Here is a 12,896-nt window from a genome sequence, read left to right as displayed (position 1 = left end):
CCAGGTGTTTGATTTAGCGGTGTAGAAACACAGGCTAAACTTTTTTTCCTGACCAGGGAATCACTTAGAGATAAGCCATTAAGAAATATAGACAAAGTCATGACCTGTCGAGATTGGCCACCAGCAAAGCAAAGACTTTGGCAGTTGCAAATGGGGGATAGTTAGTAAGACAGAAGACTAATAGTTTTGGTTTTGGATTAGAGTTTGCCTGTTGTAAGCGAACAGGGGGGAAATGGTTTGCAAGCTCGAGAGGAGGAGCCAGAGCACAAGGCAGACTGTCTGTTTTAGGCTGCAGAGGCGGCAGTAGGGCAGATCTGGCCTCCCCGGAGCGAGCCACAGTCATCGTTTCTGCAGCAGCAGCAGCGGCACCAGCAGGTAATGCATTCCTTAGAGGCTGGATCTTTTGCTGCTATGGATCCTGTTGCCTGAGGCAGCTGCCTCACCTCACCTTGCCTAATGGGTGGGCCAGTCCTGGCAGGTAGCAATTTGCCAAAGCAGTTAAAAGGTGACATGATGCATACTTCACACACACTTATAATATCTAACCACTGTCCATTTTAGCTGGTGGTCTAGTTGCACACACTGAGAGATACGCAGATATATGCCAGGAAAACTTTTCTCTTGCTTTATAGCTGTATCTTCACTGCATGTTCAAAGCACCATCCATGCAATTCATTGGGCCCCCAACTGAACACTGCAATGTGGATATGTGTCTCCATTTTGATCAGCTGTGCATGAAGAGTCTTCATTCTGCATGAAAATATCTCTTGTGGGATTTGACCAGTTTATATATATATATTTAGGACTGAGTTGATGACTATTATGGTGAACTGTTTAGGGGGAGTGTGTTCCATTTATATCAATAGGACATATTTCCAAAAGACAAGTTTATACTTGTCTAGGGTAAAAATCAGTTTAACAAGCCTTTGGAATACTGCTTGGTAGAAATAAAGATTGACATAGTCCACAACTGCAAATTGACCAGAATGGCTCATACACGCTAAATGAAGAACAGGAATGAAAAGCTCCCATTGTCCCACAGAGTAGCTTAGGGTTTTGTGAATTGTCTCAAATTACATCATTGCCCATCTATGTGGATAAAAGTCTGTTGTTTGAAGGCCAGAGGTTGCACACTAGCAGTTGTTACAGAGCCCATTTTCACAGTGTATAAACAGCTCAAAGCAGCTGTGTGGAAGTGTCAGCCTTTTGCATCCTAAATGGCTGGCAAAGTCAGTAACAGATTCCGCCTTAGAGTGTTCAGGCTGTGTACACACAAACCTGTTAATAGCACAAAAATGTTGTTTTTCTCACTCCAGAATCACTTGTGCTTGTCTTCAACATCCTGCTTTAAATCTAGATGGATTATAGATCCTGCTGTCCACAAGGATGGGTGTAGTTACTTGATACATATTTGAAAACCCTCCCCTTAATTAGGTTATCTGCACATTTTTACTCCCTGCACATGCCCCGGGTGGACGATTATTGGTATATGCCCACCCACAATGTCATTGGGCAGATGTGGACACACTGCTGGGACTACTTAGATCTCTCTTTCCAAATGAACACACTGTGAGGTAAAGCAGAATCAATCCACAATGCGCTTTTATTCTTGGAATGAAACCAGTTTCTCAAGAAGCACTTTTCAGGGGCAAAAAATATACAATGGATCTAGATTGAGTACATGTTTTTTCTAGGTAGTCCATACACAATCTTCATTGAGTCTATAATAAATTCTTGTGTGTATGCAGCCTTATTCTAAGCTACAATTTATTGCATTAAGGTGCAACATAGAAAGTAGCAGGACATTACAGCTGGAGTTTTTTCCTTGAACTTGACTCAACTTTCTTTCTCCCTCCCCCAGATAAACTCCAAAAACACCTCTAGCATTCATTTATAGGTGCCTTAATTCATTCTAGCATTTTACAATAAGTTCTCAGAGTCTTCAAAATAACTTCAGAAATTCTGTATTTTTCTTCAGAAAAAGTACTTTTGTTCTTTTTAAAAAGGTGAACTGGTTAACCTTAAATAGTTCTGTAATTTATTATCTTAAGTAAATAAATTTACATTTACATTATTTGATGTATTACCTATTGCTACCTTGCATTTTAATGGCAATTTCATACTATATACATTTCTCTCTCTCTCTCTCTCTCCTGGTTTCTGAATCTCTTTCTTCTCTCTAATTGTTGAACGCAAGTTTATTTCTCAAATGGCTCTGGAAAGCTTTAAAGTTCTGTTCTTTAATCATCTTCACTAAATTATCTGGATGTGACTGACATCATCAAAGCCACAACATAAAACATGTGTATTCACTAATCACAATTTAGATAGTGGTGAAAATACAGAGCAGATCTTCCTCAAACTTTAACCGGCTGGCAGAATCAAGTGCGAACAGGTAGTCCTTCAAATACCCCGGAAACAAACCACAATGGTGACAGCAACCACTTTGCATCAAACTCATAAACATACCAGGAGTCACTGCAGATTAAATAGCTGCAGAATCACATGCTTTGAACAATGGATCCCTGTCAACAACCTGGCAGCAGCATTCTGAAGCAGCTGTGGTTTTCAGTCTTTAAAGATAGACCCACCTAGAGCATGTAACAATAGTTCAATATAGATATAACCAAAAAATGTTGCTACTGCATGTCCTTTTCTACAGGTGTTGGGGAAATGCACATGTACATGATGTGTCAGGTCTTTAGCTGAGAGTCATGGTGTATGGTCCAATTACCCATCCAGGGACTTGTTTTTATCATAGAAATAAAAAGTGGGAACTATCTAGGCAGGCTGTCATGTGTTATTTAACTATAAATGCATTCTAGAACAAGATGCATGTAAAAACATTATTTTGTAGACAATTTTTATCTAGGTACCAGCAGGTTAATATCAACATCAAATACAAAACATAATTTCTGTGCACATGGAAGTCACTTCCATGCACCTGAAACATGTAGCTATAGAGAAAAGACAATTTGTGCCAATTATCAACTAAATTGCTATTATTTGTTCAATCTGTAGACAGAAATAATGTGTTATTTGCAGGAAGCATTTATAGGTTGGGGTCATATGGAGATGCCTCCTTGGCCTCCAGTTGAAATTAATAGCTTAGATGCTATAGCACAAGCTTCTGGGGCCAACAGGCACTCTTGAAACTTTTAGAAACTGTCATGGGCACCAGCCACAAAACAGCTGCTATGTGGCTGCACATCAGGAATTGGCTGCCACATCTAAATGCATAGAAAGAGATAAAAGTACGTTTCCAAGCACAATTCAAAGTGTTGGTGCTGACCTCTAAAGCCCTAAATGGCCTCGGTCCTGTATACCTGAAGGAGCATCTCTATCCCCATCATCCAGCCCGGACACTGAGGTCCAGCGCCAAGGGCCTTCTGGCGGTTCCCTCACTGCGAGAAGCCAAGTTACAGGGAACCAGGCAGAGGGCCTTCTCGGTAGTGGCGCCTGCCCTGTGGAACGCCCTTCCAGCAGATGTCAAGGCAATAAACAACTATTTTACTTTTAAAAGACAACTGTTTAGGGAAGTTTTTAATGTCTGATGCTGTATTGTTTTTAATATTTTGTTGGAAGCCGCCCAGATGGTGCTGACTGACTTGCCCCTGCATCAGTCCACTCGGCAATGCAGAAAAAGGCACCTACACTGGCTACCACAGAAAAGAGCCTTTGCAGTTATCTGTGCAGAATGGAAGAGAGCATAAATTTCCAATCCCAGCTTTCCAATGAAATGTGGGCCTGTTTGAGCAGCTGTTCAATGTAAGAGAGGCTACACCTGTGCCAGTGAGTGGAAAAAATGTAGTTTCTCATGCATTGTAGATTTTTGAGGCAATATTTGCTGACCTCTTTCACGAGGGTGTCATAGGAGGTACTGACACGAATGCTATCGCCGTAGGTGCTAAACCCTTATACAGTATGAGAACAACCAAATGCTAGTGGAAAAGAGGGAAAGGAGGAAAGAAAGGCCTCAATCTAGTCGTGTGCTGACCCTTCCAATGCATTTGTTTGAACGCAGTTGTTCTAATTCTTATAGAGAAGAACAAGGCAACAGCACAAAATAGTTGAACACACTTGTTTGGATTATGGCATGAAATCAGCAGATATATTGCGGACACTTAAGTTATTACTATGGGGTATTTACAAACTCCTTGCTGTTTTATTATTTTGCATAATACTGCTAGAGCGGTTAGGAATTTAATTTCCTGCTCGCAGATCTTTTTCAGCAAAATACATGTGGATTTTTCAATCTGACATAGTATTCACCCCCTTCACATATGTTCCTCTGAGAGTATTCTGCTATATTCAGCTGTTGGGGGTGGGTGGGGGGAAAGACATTATGTCAGAATCGGCCCTGAGACAGACCAGAATAATTAGTTTCTATTTGAAACTTAATAATTCTCTGTAGATGAGTGGTGAAGTTAAATTTAATAATACTGGGAAGCATTTGGCAGTGTTACGGTGTATCCCATTGCAGCATCAATGTCTACAACAGAAAAACCGAAGCTAGTCGCAGTAAAATGTTCAGCATGATATATTATCTGGTTGTTTACACTAACCTCATTTCCAAGGGTTTCTTTTAACTCTTATTGGTCCAGTTGCGATGAATAACACAATGCACAATTATTTTGAAGCAGCGTAATAAAATGCATGGATCGAGCAACCGTAGAATCATAGGATTGTAGAGTTGGAAGGGACCATGAGGGTAAATTTAGTCTAACCCCCTGCAATGCAAGACTCTTTTGCCCAATGTGGGGCTTGAACCCACAACCCCAAGATTAAAAGTCTCATGCTCTACCAACTGTGCTACCAATCCTATGGCTGCAAATCTATCATCGGGGACAAGGGGGCACACAACTGATGCTGGTAGAACTTCCACTGTGTCCTATTCCTCCTCCGGTGGAAACATACAAGCACTGTGAGAGGGAAGGATTCACCTGCCGACATTTACAGTGGTACCTCGGGTTAAGAACTTCAATTCATTCCGGAGGTCCGTTCGTAACCTGAAACTGTTCTTAACCTGAAGCACCACTTTAGCTAATGGGGCCTCCCACTGCCGCGCAATTTCTGTTCTCATCCTGTAGCAAAGTTCTTAACCCAAGGTACTATTTCTGGGTTAGCGGAGTCTGTAACCTGAAGCGTCTGTAACCTGAAGCGTCTGTAACCTGAGGTACTACTGTAATTCCATGAATATAGGCTCCTCTCTGCCACTGCAGTGACAGCCTATGAAACTTCAGGATAGGATTGCACCCATACTTAGAATACGAAGTAACTTGTTTTACACTGAACACTGAACCAATCTGCCCCACCCCAACACCTTCTAGGTAAGCGGCTGCAATGCCTCTGTTGGGAGGACAGCTCCACCACCCCATCCTCATCTCTCAGTAGTTTCTCAGGTAATCCAGAGCCCCAAAGAAAGATATCATGAGGCTCCCCAAAATTGGTGACCCCTTAACTAGAAACTGTACCACACTGTTATATCCCATAACTGAATGAACAGACATTGCATAGAGCACCCGCTTGGCGGCTCCCTCTGTAAACACTGGTGTGCTGGCAAAATTCTCAGTTCAAAAATTAAACTGTGCATGCACTGCCTTATTTTGCTAATAGTTGCAGCCATAGATTTTAAAGGGACAGGAAAACCTTAATGACTTTTGAATGGCCACTCAAAACTTCACCAAACCAATGAAAGATTTGGTTTCTAAATAAGTCCAAATAAACTACAGCGGTACCTCGGGTTAAGAACTTAATTCTTTCTGGAGGTCCGTTCTTAACCTGAAACTGTTCTTAACCTGAGGTACCGCTTTAGCTAATGGGGCCTCCCGCTGCCGCCGCATCGCCACAGCATGATTTCTGTTCTCATCCTGAGGTAAAGTTCTTAACCTGAGGTACTATTTCTGGGTTAGTGGAGTCTGTAACCTGAAGCGTCTGTAACCTGAAGTGTCTGTAACCCGAGGTACCACTGTACATCAGTTTTCACCAAAATTGGAAAGAAATATATGATACTCCTTTTCAAAACTTAAAAAAGTGAATTTGTCCATTTCCAGCACTGTTACAGGCAATGTTTATTGTTTTAAACCACTTAGAATAGTTGTAAATGGCTTAGAATTTTGTGTTTGTGTGTTTTACAATCAAGCAGTATGTAAATTCTTACATAAATAAAAGATAGGCCCAGTTCTGCCACATTTGTAGGCCTCATTGGGTGGCTTATGTATGCCAAGTTTCAATTTATTCGCTCAACAGGTGTCTTTTTTTTTAATAACCCATAAAATACTGAGACTTATCAGGGCACAACAGCAAACCACCAACAGGATCATAGCACACAATGTATACACACACACACACACAGAGAGAGAGAGAGAGAGAGAACACAGTGCCGTGTTATATTTTTCCTCTTCCTCTGAGGCGCAATCTCATGCTTTGCTTGCTGAGACAGGCGAGGAGGGTGTCCAATAATTCCCTTTCTATCCCAGGGACACGACTGCTGCTCAGCACTGCACTCGGTTTCCGTTTGGTGCTTTTGGCTGCGTCTTCGGCAGGGAGGCACCAAGCTAGTAGTACCATTAACGTCTCTTTCACTCACTCACACACATCAAGCAGGGAGGGAGAGCGAGCGAGAGAGAGCGCGCGCGCCAAAAAGTAGCTGGGCTTGGCGGGAACTCCCTCGCCTCCCGCAGAAGCCTCTTCTTCTGCCCAGTGCTGGGTTTCCCCCGAGGCCAGTTTCAACGCGACCGTTTGCTTTGTCGGCCTTGCTGTCCCCTCTCCGTCCCTCCCTCGTAATGAGCAGCAGAGACGGGGAGTTCCGTATCCCCCGCGGCACGCGGGCCTTTCTTCCTCCCGCCCGCCCCAGCCTTGCTCCATGCATGAACCCTTTATTGTGTCTGCCACGCTCACTCCGCCCCGCCCGCTGCTGGGAGCCGTGGGGCCTCCCTCCTATCAACACACACAGCCGCTGACCTCGTCCCCCGCCTCTTGGGACGCTCTGCCTTGGCTCGCAGCGCGGGGCAGCCTCGCTGCTGACCAAACCCTGCGCTTCGCCGCTCCGAGTCAGGAGCCTGGCGCGGCTGCTCCTTCGCGGCGTAGTCTCTCCTCGGATGGGCTGTTCCGCTTTCACGTGGGAAGGCATTTCCCACGTGTATTCCCGCAGGGACTGCGATGCCTTACATCTGCCCTCATCCTGCCCCCCCTGATCTTTTTACACCACCTGACGAAATCTCCCTCAGAAAGATACCTTCACCATTACCTCACGCACTCCTATCGTTTTTGCCTCTTTCTGTACACCACACACACACACATCTGTACAGACAGAAGGCATGTGTATATTTTTCCCTTGAAAGGTTTTCCATCCTCGTTTTCCTTTTTTACAACGTCGTGACAAACAGATGAAAGGAACACTTCCATGTCTCGGGGAGAAGGGAAGCTGCGCGTATCACCCCTCAGACTTCAAACTTGCGCCCACTTTCCCCCCCTCACGAAGCCTCACATTTTACCTCAGGAACCTCGCTCCCTGACCCCACGACAAGAAGTCATGGGGCGCCCCCACCTCTATCCCCGCGGGTCTTCTTCGAGCTTCGCAATTCTTGCCGTGCGCCAAAGTGTGTGAATGTGTGTACATGAATATAATATTCCCATCCAACAGAGGAAAACTACCTTGACACTTGTTCCCCGTGTGCTCCTCCTTTTTGTCCCTCGACCCCGATACCCCCTCCTCGTACGTTGACTTGGGCCCCGCATCCCGCCCTTCCCTCCCAGACCGCCCTCCTTTCCCCTTTGGTGAGGGACAGTCCTCGTCTTGCAATCGCTGGCGGCTTCTCCTCAGGACGCCCCAATCGCTCTCCAACACTCTCCCTTCCTCCTCCGCCGCCGGCCTCGTCCCCCCTTTTAATCCATCGGTTTTGGGAGGAGAGAGAAGAGGAAGGCAGACGTTGGTGGGGGGACGGCCGTGTCGAGTGGGCTGGTCCAGGGCAGGACCGAGCGAGGAGGCAGCCTCGCTCCACACCGCTCCTTCTTCCCTCCCGCGGGAAGCTGCCGAGCAGGCGAGGTCCCTCCGCTCCTCCTGGACTGGCCGCGCTGAGGCCTGCGGAGGGGAGGGAGGACGGAGGGGGACGCCCGCGCTGAGGTGGCCGGAGAGAGGCTGAGGTGGCGGAGACGCCAAGCGCGAGCGCGCTCACGGCCGCTTCCTGCCGGGCACCGGGGATTTACCAGCCGGGGGAAACCCGCGAGGCGGCTGCGGCGAAGTTGCACCCTTGGACGTCGGGTAAGTCCGAGGGGAAGACCGTGAGGGGATTTCCTTTCCATTCATTGGATTTGCGCGGGGAGAGAGAGGGAGAGAGGCTGGCCGGCCAGGGAGGCGCTGGGAATGGTGGCGGCTTTTGCGGAGCAAACTTCCCTCCATGTGCTTATCAACTTTGGATGTGAGGAAAATAAAGGGGCGGGGGGGGGTCACGACGACCGTGTCTCGCCAGTGGGGGGGGGGGGAGCTCCGCTCTTCCTACGTGCCTGAAAACTGAGTGTGGAAAAGTGTGTGCCTTGGCGTGTTCGCGCGCGCCTTGCTGGCCACTGGCTCAGGCGAGAACGACCCTCTCCTCTTTAGCGAAACAAAACTGGGGGAGCCCATTCCAGTGATTTCGGTGGGTTTTGCTTTAAAGTAAGTACGCTTCGGCTGGCAGTCTTCAAACTTCCAGCTTCTTCGTTCCAAATCCCAGCAGCCTTCCGGGTTATTTCGGTGTCTGACCGTGTGGGTGTGGGAGAAAAAAAGGCAGTGAGGATCTGCTGGAGGAGCGTCCTGGAAACAGCTGCAGAGAAAAGCTGGGATCCCACAAACAGGTTTAGCAGCGGGCGATCAAAAGGGTTTCTGTCCTACCACGAGGGGAACGTGCGCGTCTAAACACATACAGCGCCAAATCCACTTTAGCCTCTAGCACTGGAACTGGTCAGATCACTACTGGGGGAGAGCACAAAACTTTGCAGATGCTACATCTACGGCCTTGTAGCTGAGCTGCGGAGCCTGGAGCAAACCTCGAGACTGCGTCCTGACTGCACTGGAACACTCCGGGTTTGTTGCTGCTGCCGCCGCCGAAGCCCCTTTCCCTCCCATCTGTCTCCGCAGCCGACCAAGCAGGCAGATAAATCTGCCAGTCGTTTTATTGCTCTGCCGCCTGCTGTGGCTTTCCAGTGTGGAAAATGAAAGCCGGAGTGAATGCATTGTTCGTTCCAGAGACCCTTAATGGTTGGGTCGCTGGGAGGGAGCCGTTAGCTTTTCTCACATGCACCCCTTGTTGGGAGTGAAGCGCTTTCCGCAATACTGATCACCCTATGTGTGTGCGAGAGAACTCTTGCATTCTTTTCGGCTCTCTTGCCTGCATACATCATAATGGGAGGGGGATTTTTACAAGTAGCTGTGCTTCTCCAAACTGATTCTCTTGTTCCTGTTGCATTTTTATGGGAACTGTTATGATGGCGACGTGCAAAACAAACACAGGTCAGATGGTGGTTCCACTAATTTAACTTGCTTGCATAAAGGTATGGAGCCTCTTGAATTACATTGTTAACATTTGGATTAGTTGCTTCCCATCAATCTCCTGTTTTGTGGTATAGTTATTACTAGTGTAAGGAAAGTGCAGTAACTATTTGCATAGAAGCGTAATAAAATGTGTAATTATTTCAGGAAGAGTGTTGGCTTAGAAACCTGGTTTTAGAAAAGCAGTGTAGTACACAAGACAAATCAGAGAACTGCAAAACGAGCAATACTTTTATCTGTTCCATCTTCTGCAGTTTTATTTTTCTTTTGAATTCTGAGTCAGTGCCTGCTTACTCAAAATAAGTCCTGTCAAATTAAGACGGAACTGCATGCCAATGCCGTATGAAGGATGCAGTCTAATGCACACTAAGTAAGCAATGCAATGCACTCTTACTTGGGAGTAAGTGCATTGGGTTGCAGGCTTAAGTGTGGGTTTGATTGCAATCCAATGCCATGTGAAGGATGCAGTCCTTCACCTGCTCATTGGCTCTGCATTCAGCTTTTGTGTACCAAAGCAACATGCATTGAATGGAGTAGACCTGGTTTATTGGGGATTTTATTAAAGTTGTACAGTGGTCTGTTGTTATGTGGAGTTAAAAACAAATAAACAAACATGAAATCTAATCACTTCAAGAAATGTAGTGATGGACGACGCTTATTAGTAACTTTTTATTGCTTACTATTACTGTGGCTGTTTTTGTTTTGTAGACTTTTTTTAACAGGCTAGTAGTGTTGGGAAGGAAAAGGGTAGAATAAATAACATTGTTGCACAGAGAAATTTTAGGAAGAGCTGTTTGACATAGCATACATTTTAATCCCCAGTGGAGGAAATTGGACTAATATCAAGTAAAACATTGGCATTAATGTGTTCTCTTACAAGCATCAACATTGATCTAATGTCATAGCTCTTATACCTACTTAGGAATGTTGCCAGGGAGTTGGCAACTTCTCAAGACACTTTTCAACTAATGTTTGTGTTACTCGCTGATTGGGTCAGGAGGAGGAGTAAGCAAATTTACTCCATATCTTTGTATTTGTGTGTAGAATGGACTGTAAACACTACTATTATGTGCTTGTGTATGTTTGCACATCTGCATCAGGGGTAGCCACTGTAGTGTTCTCCAGATGTTGCTAGACTACAGCTCCCATTACCCCTGACCATGTTGGCTGTGGCTGATGAGCATTGTAGTCAGGGCCGGCCCACCCATGAGTCAAGGTGAAGCAACTGCCTCAGATGGCAGGATCTACCAGGGTAACAGTTCCCCTTACAAACACTCTGCCCCATCCCCTTGTTCCTGACATAGATCTTTCCTCATCCCTTCTTCCTTGACACATTTTGCAGTCCACTTCAGGTGTTAGAATGTCTTTGGCTGACCCTGGTTGTAGTCCATCAACATCTGGAGGGCACCATGTTTGCTACCTCTCATTTACATGCACACACTAGTGGGGAAATCCCCTTTTACAAATGTTGAAGCTGTCTTCTGGACTGAAGAGTTCCACAGGTTGAATACACGTAAAGGAGGACAGAGCTCCAGTATAGCATATGTCCATAAGAGGGGATTTGGTAGGTGTAGCTTGTTTTGCAGAGATGTTAAAAGTTTGATGAAATTTCCTTTGCTATAATGAAAACACAGGTTTTGTTCTGGTTCCCTTATGGCTATGTGCTCCTGTGATTAAAAAAAGGGCCAACAGACAAGCCATCCTGCTTTTTGCCTTATTTTTATTTTGGAATGGAATTCTGTGGTTTGTACCAGACTATGGGAAGTGGTAGCATTCTTGGCTGCTCTTTCTACCTGTGCAGTTCCTCTTTTCAATTTGCATGAAAAAACACCTGATCCTCACAAGGCACACATGCTTTGAGCTACTCTTCTGCTAGCACCTTGTGAGTCTGCACAGTAAGGCATAAATGTTGTGCACTGATGCCAAAGTATTCATCTACCTACCTACCTACCTACCTACCTAATGTGTCCTTTTAAATAATAAACATTGGGGAAATATACACATTTTTCTTATTTTCTTATTTCTTCCACCCCTGAAGTCACCCTCTCTGGCTTCTGAGATTTCAATAGGCATTTGCCTGCACACTTTTCATTCATGTTTTTATAGTAGCATGAGTTAAAGTAGGGATAATCATTTTCATTTTCTTCCATTTTCTTAGGAGTAATATTGGTGGAGGTGGGGCTTCAAACTCGTAGGGGACAGGGATAGATGGGACTGGAAGGAGGTGACTTCTCACCATTTGCTTCAGGCAACAAAATGCCTTGGGCCAGCCTTGGATGGGACCTCAGTCAAAAGTGGATAGGGCACTCCTTATTCTGCACTAGTAAGCAGTGCTATTTTTCTAGAAAAAGAGATGCTGGAAACCACCACGAAAGTCTCCCTTGTTCTCATATAATGGTAATGGCGCCCACCTGAGAGGTGCTGGAACTGCGTTTGGGTAAGTTCTGAAAAAAAGCCCTGCTAGTAAGGAACTGTGATATACACACATCCATGAGGATTATGAATCAACTTAATGCAATGACGCAAGTCACAATTAGGGCATTCGTTTTCCCTGCATATTTCATCTCTGCCTGCCTTCAAGGTGTGATGTCACAATTTTCACTAGGCACAAAAATGCTTCAAGAGCAGAATAGCTTCCCATGAGGATATAATCTTTGTTTGGTAGGAAGTGCCGTGATTTCTAGTAATCCTTTGTCACTGTTGGAGATAAATCCAGAAAAACAGGAAAACTTTATCAAAGTTCAGTTGAAGGGCGACTGTGTGTAGCATTACAAACATTAATTATTAACATTCATAGCATTATTAATATTCATTGATGTGTGAAATTCCAGCTACAACACAGGAGGCAATATGTATACAGAGGAAGATGTATATTTATTGAACACTCCTTTCATATTTACTCATTGCATCTTTTCATTTCACAACACAAAATGTCCCAGGAATGAATTACAGGTGCAAGTTACACCTTTAACATTGATGAGCCTCAAATAAGTATAGTTCATTTTAACTTTAATTTTGACTTTCAACAGCAATTATATTGTAACATCTTCACAAAAATGGCCCATTCGGAAGTTTACTGCAGTTTATCCCCGTTTTTCATTGTGGCCATAATTAGGACAGGTGTAGTGAAAACCTTTTTCTAGCCTGAAATGTAGCTGAAATGGTTACTTTGTATGTTGATCTGGTGAATATGCCTTAATGTAATCATAGCCATGCCTTCTGTAAATTAACAGAACTGGTTTCATTCAGCCTTAAGTAGACAGCTGTGGGTGACCCATTCCTTAACAGCCGTGCCACTTCTTGCAGTATCACTGAATGCATATGAATTTTCCTTTTGGTTAATTCATTAAGGGGTATGCTAGCATATAAG

At 45.0% G+C, this 12,896-nt stretch overlaps 1 protein-coding gene and 1 long non-coding RNA gene across 4 annotated transcripts in view; one reads left to right on the top strand and one right to left on the bottom strand.

Annotated features, from left to right (window-relative positions):
* Nucleotides 1-6,348, bottom strand: part of LOC310688783 — a 90,750-nt gene extending 84,402 nt beyond the window's left edge. The window contains exon 1 of one of the 2 annotated variants that reach the window (XR_014517177.1): nt 5,799-6,348. This is a non-coding gene — a long non-coding RNA (uncharacterized lncRNA). The other variant, XR_014517178.1, reaches the window with a different exon arrangement.
* A 754-nt stretch (nt 6,349-7,102) lies between these two features.
* Nucleotides 7,103-12,896, top strand: part of LHFPL2 (LHFPL tetraspan subfamily member 2) — a 105,122-nt gene continuing 99,328 nt past the window's right edge. The window contains exon 1 of one of the 2 annotated variants that reach the window (XM_083465547.1): nt 7,103-8,263. The gene's annotated coding sequence lies outside the window, so the exon portion shown is untranslated. Of the gene's footprint in view, nt 8,264-9,000; nt 9,062-12,896 lie in introns of those variants that run through there. The other variant, XM_083465548.1, reaches the window with a different exon arrangement.

The sequence above is a fragment of the Podarcis liolepis genome (assembly GCF_965112155.1).
Source record: "Podarcis liolepis genome assembly, chromosome: 11".
Classification (NCBI taxonomy): domain Eukaryota; kingdom Metazoa; phylum Chordata; class Lepidosauria; order Squamata; family Lacertidae; genus Podarcis; species Podarcis liolepis.
The sequence above is the reverse complement of the archived record's forward strand: the minus strand, read 5'-3'. Positions and strand labels throughout refer to the sequence as shown.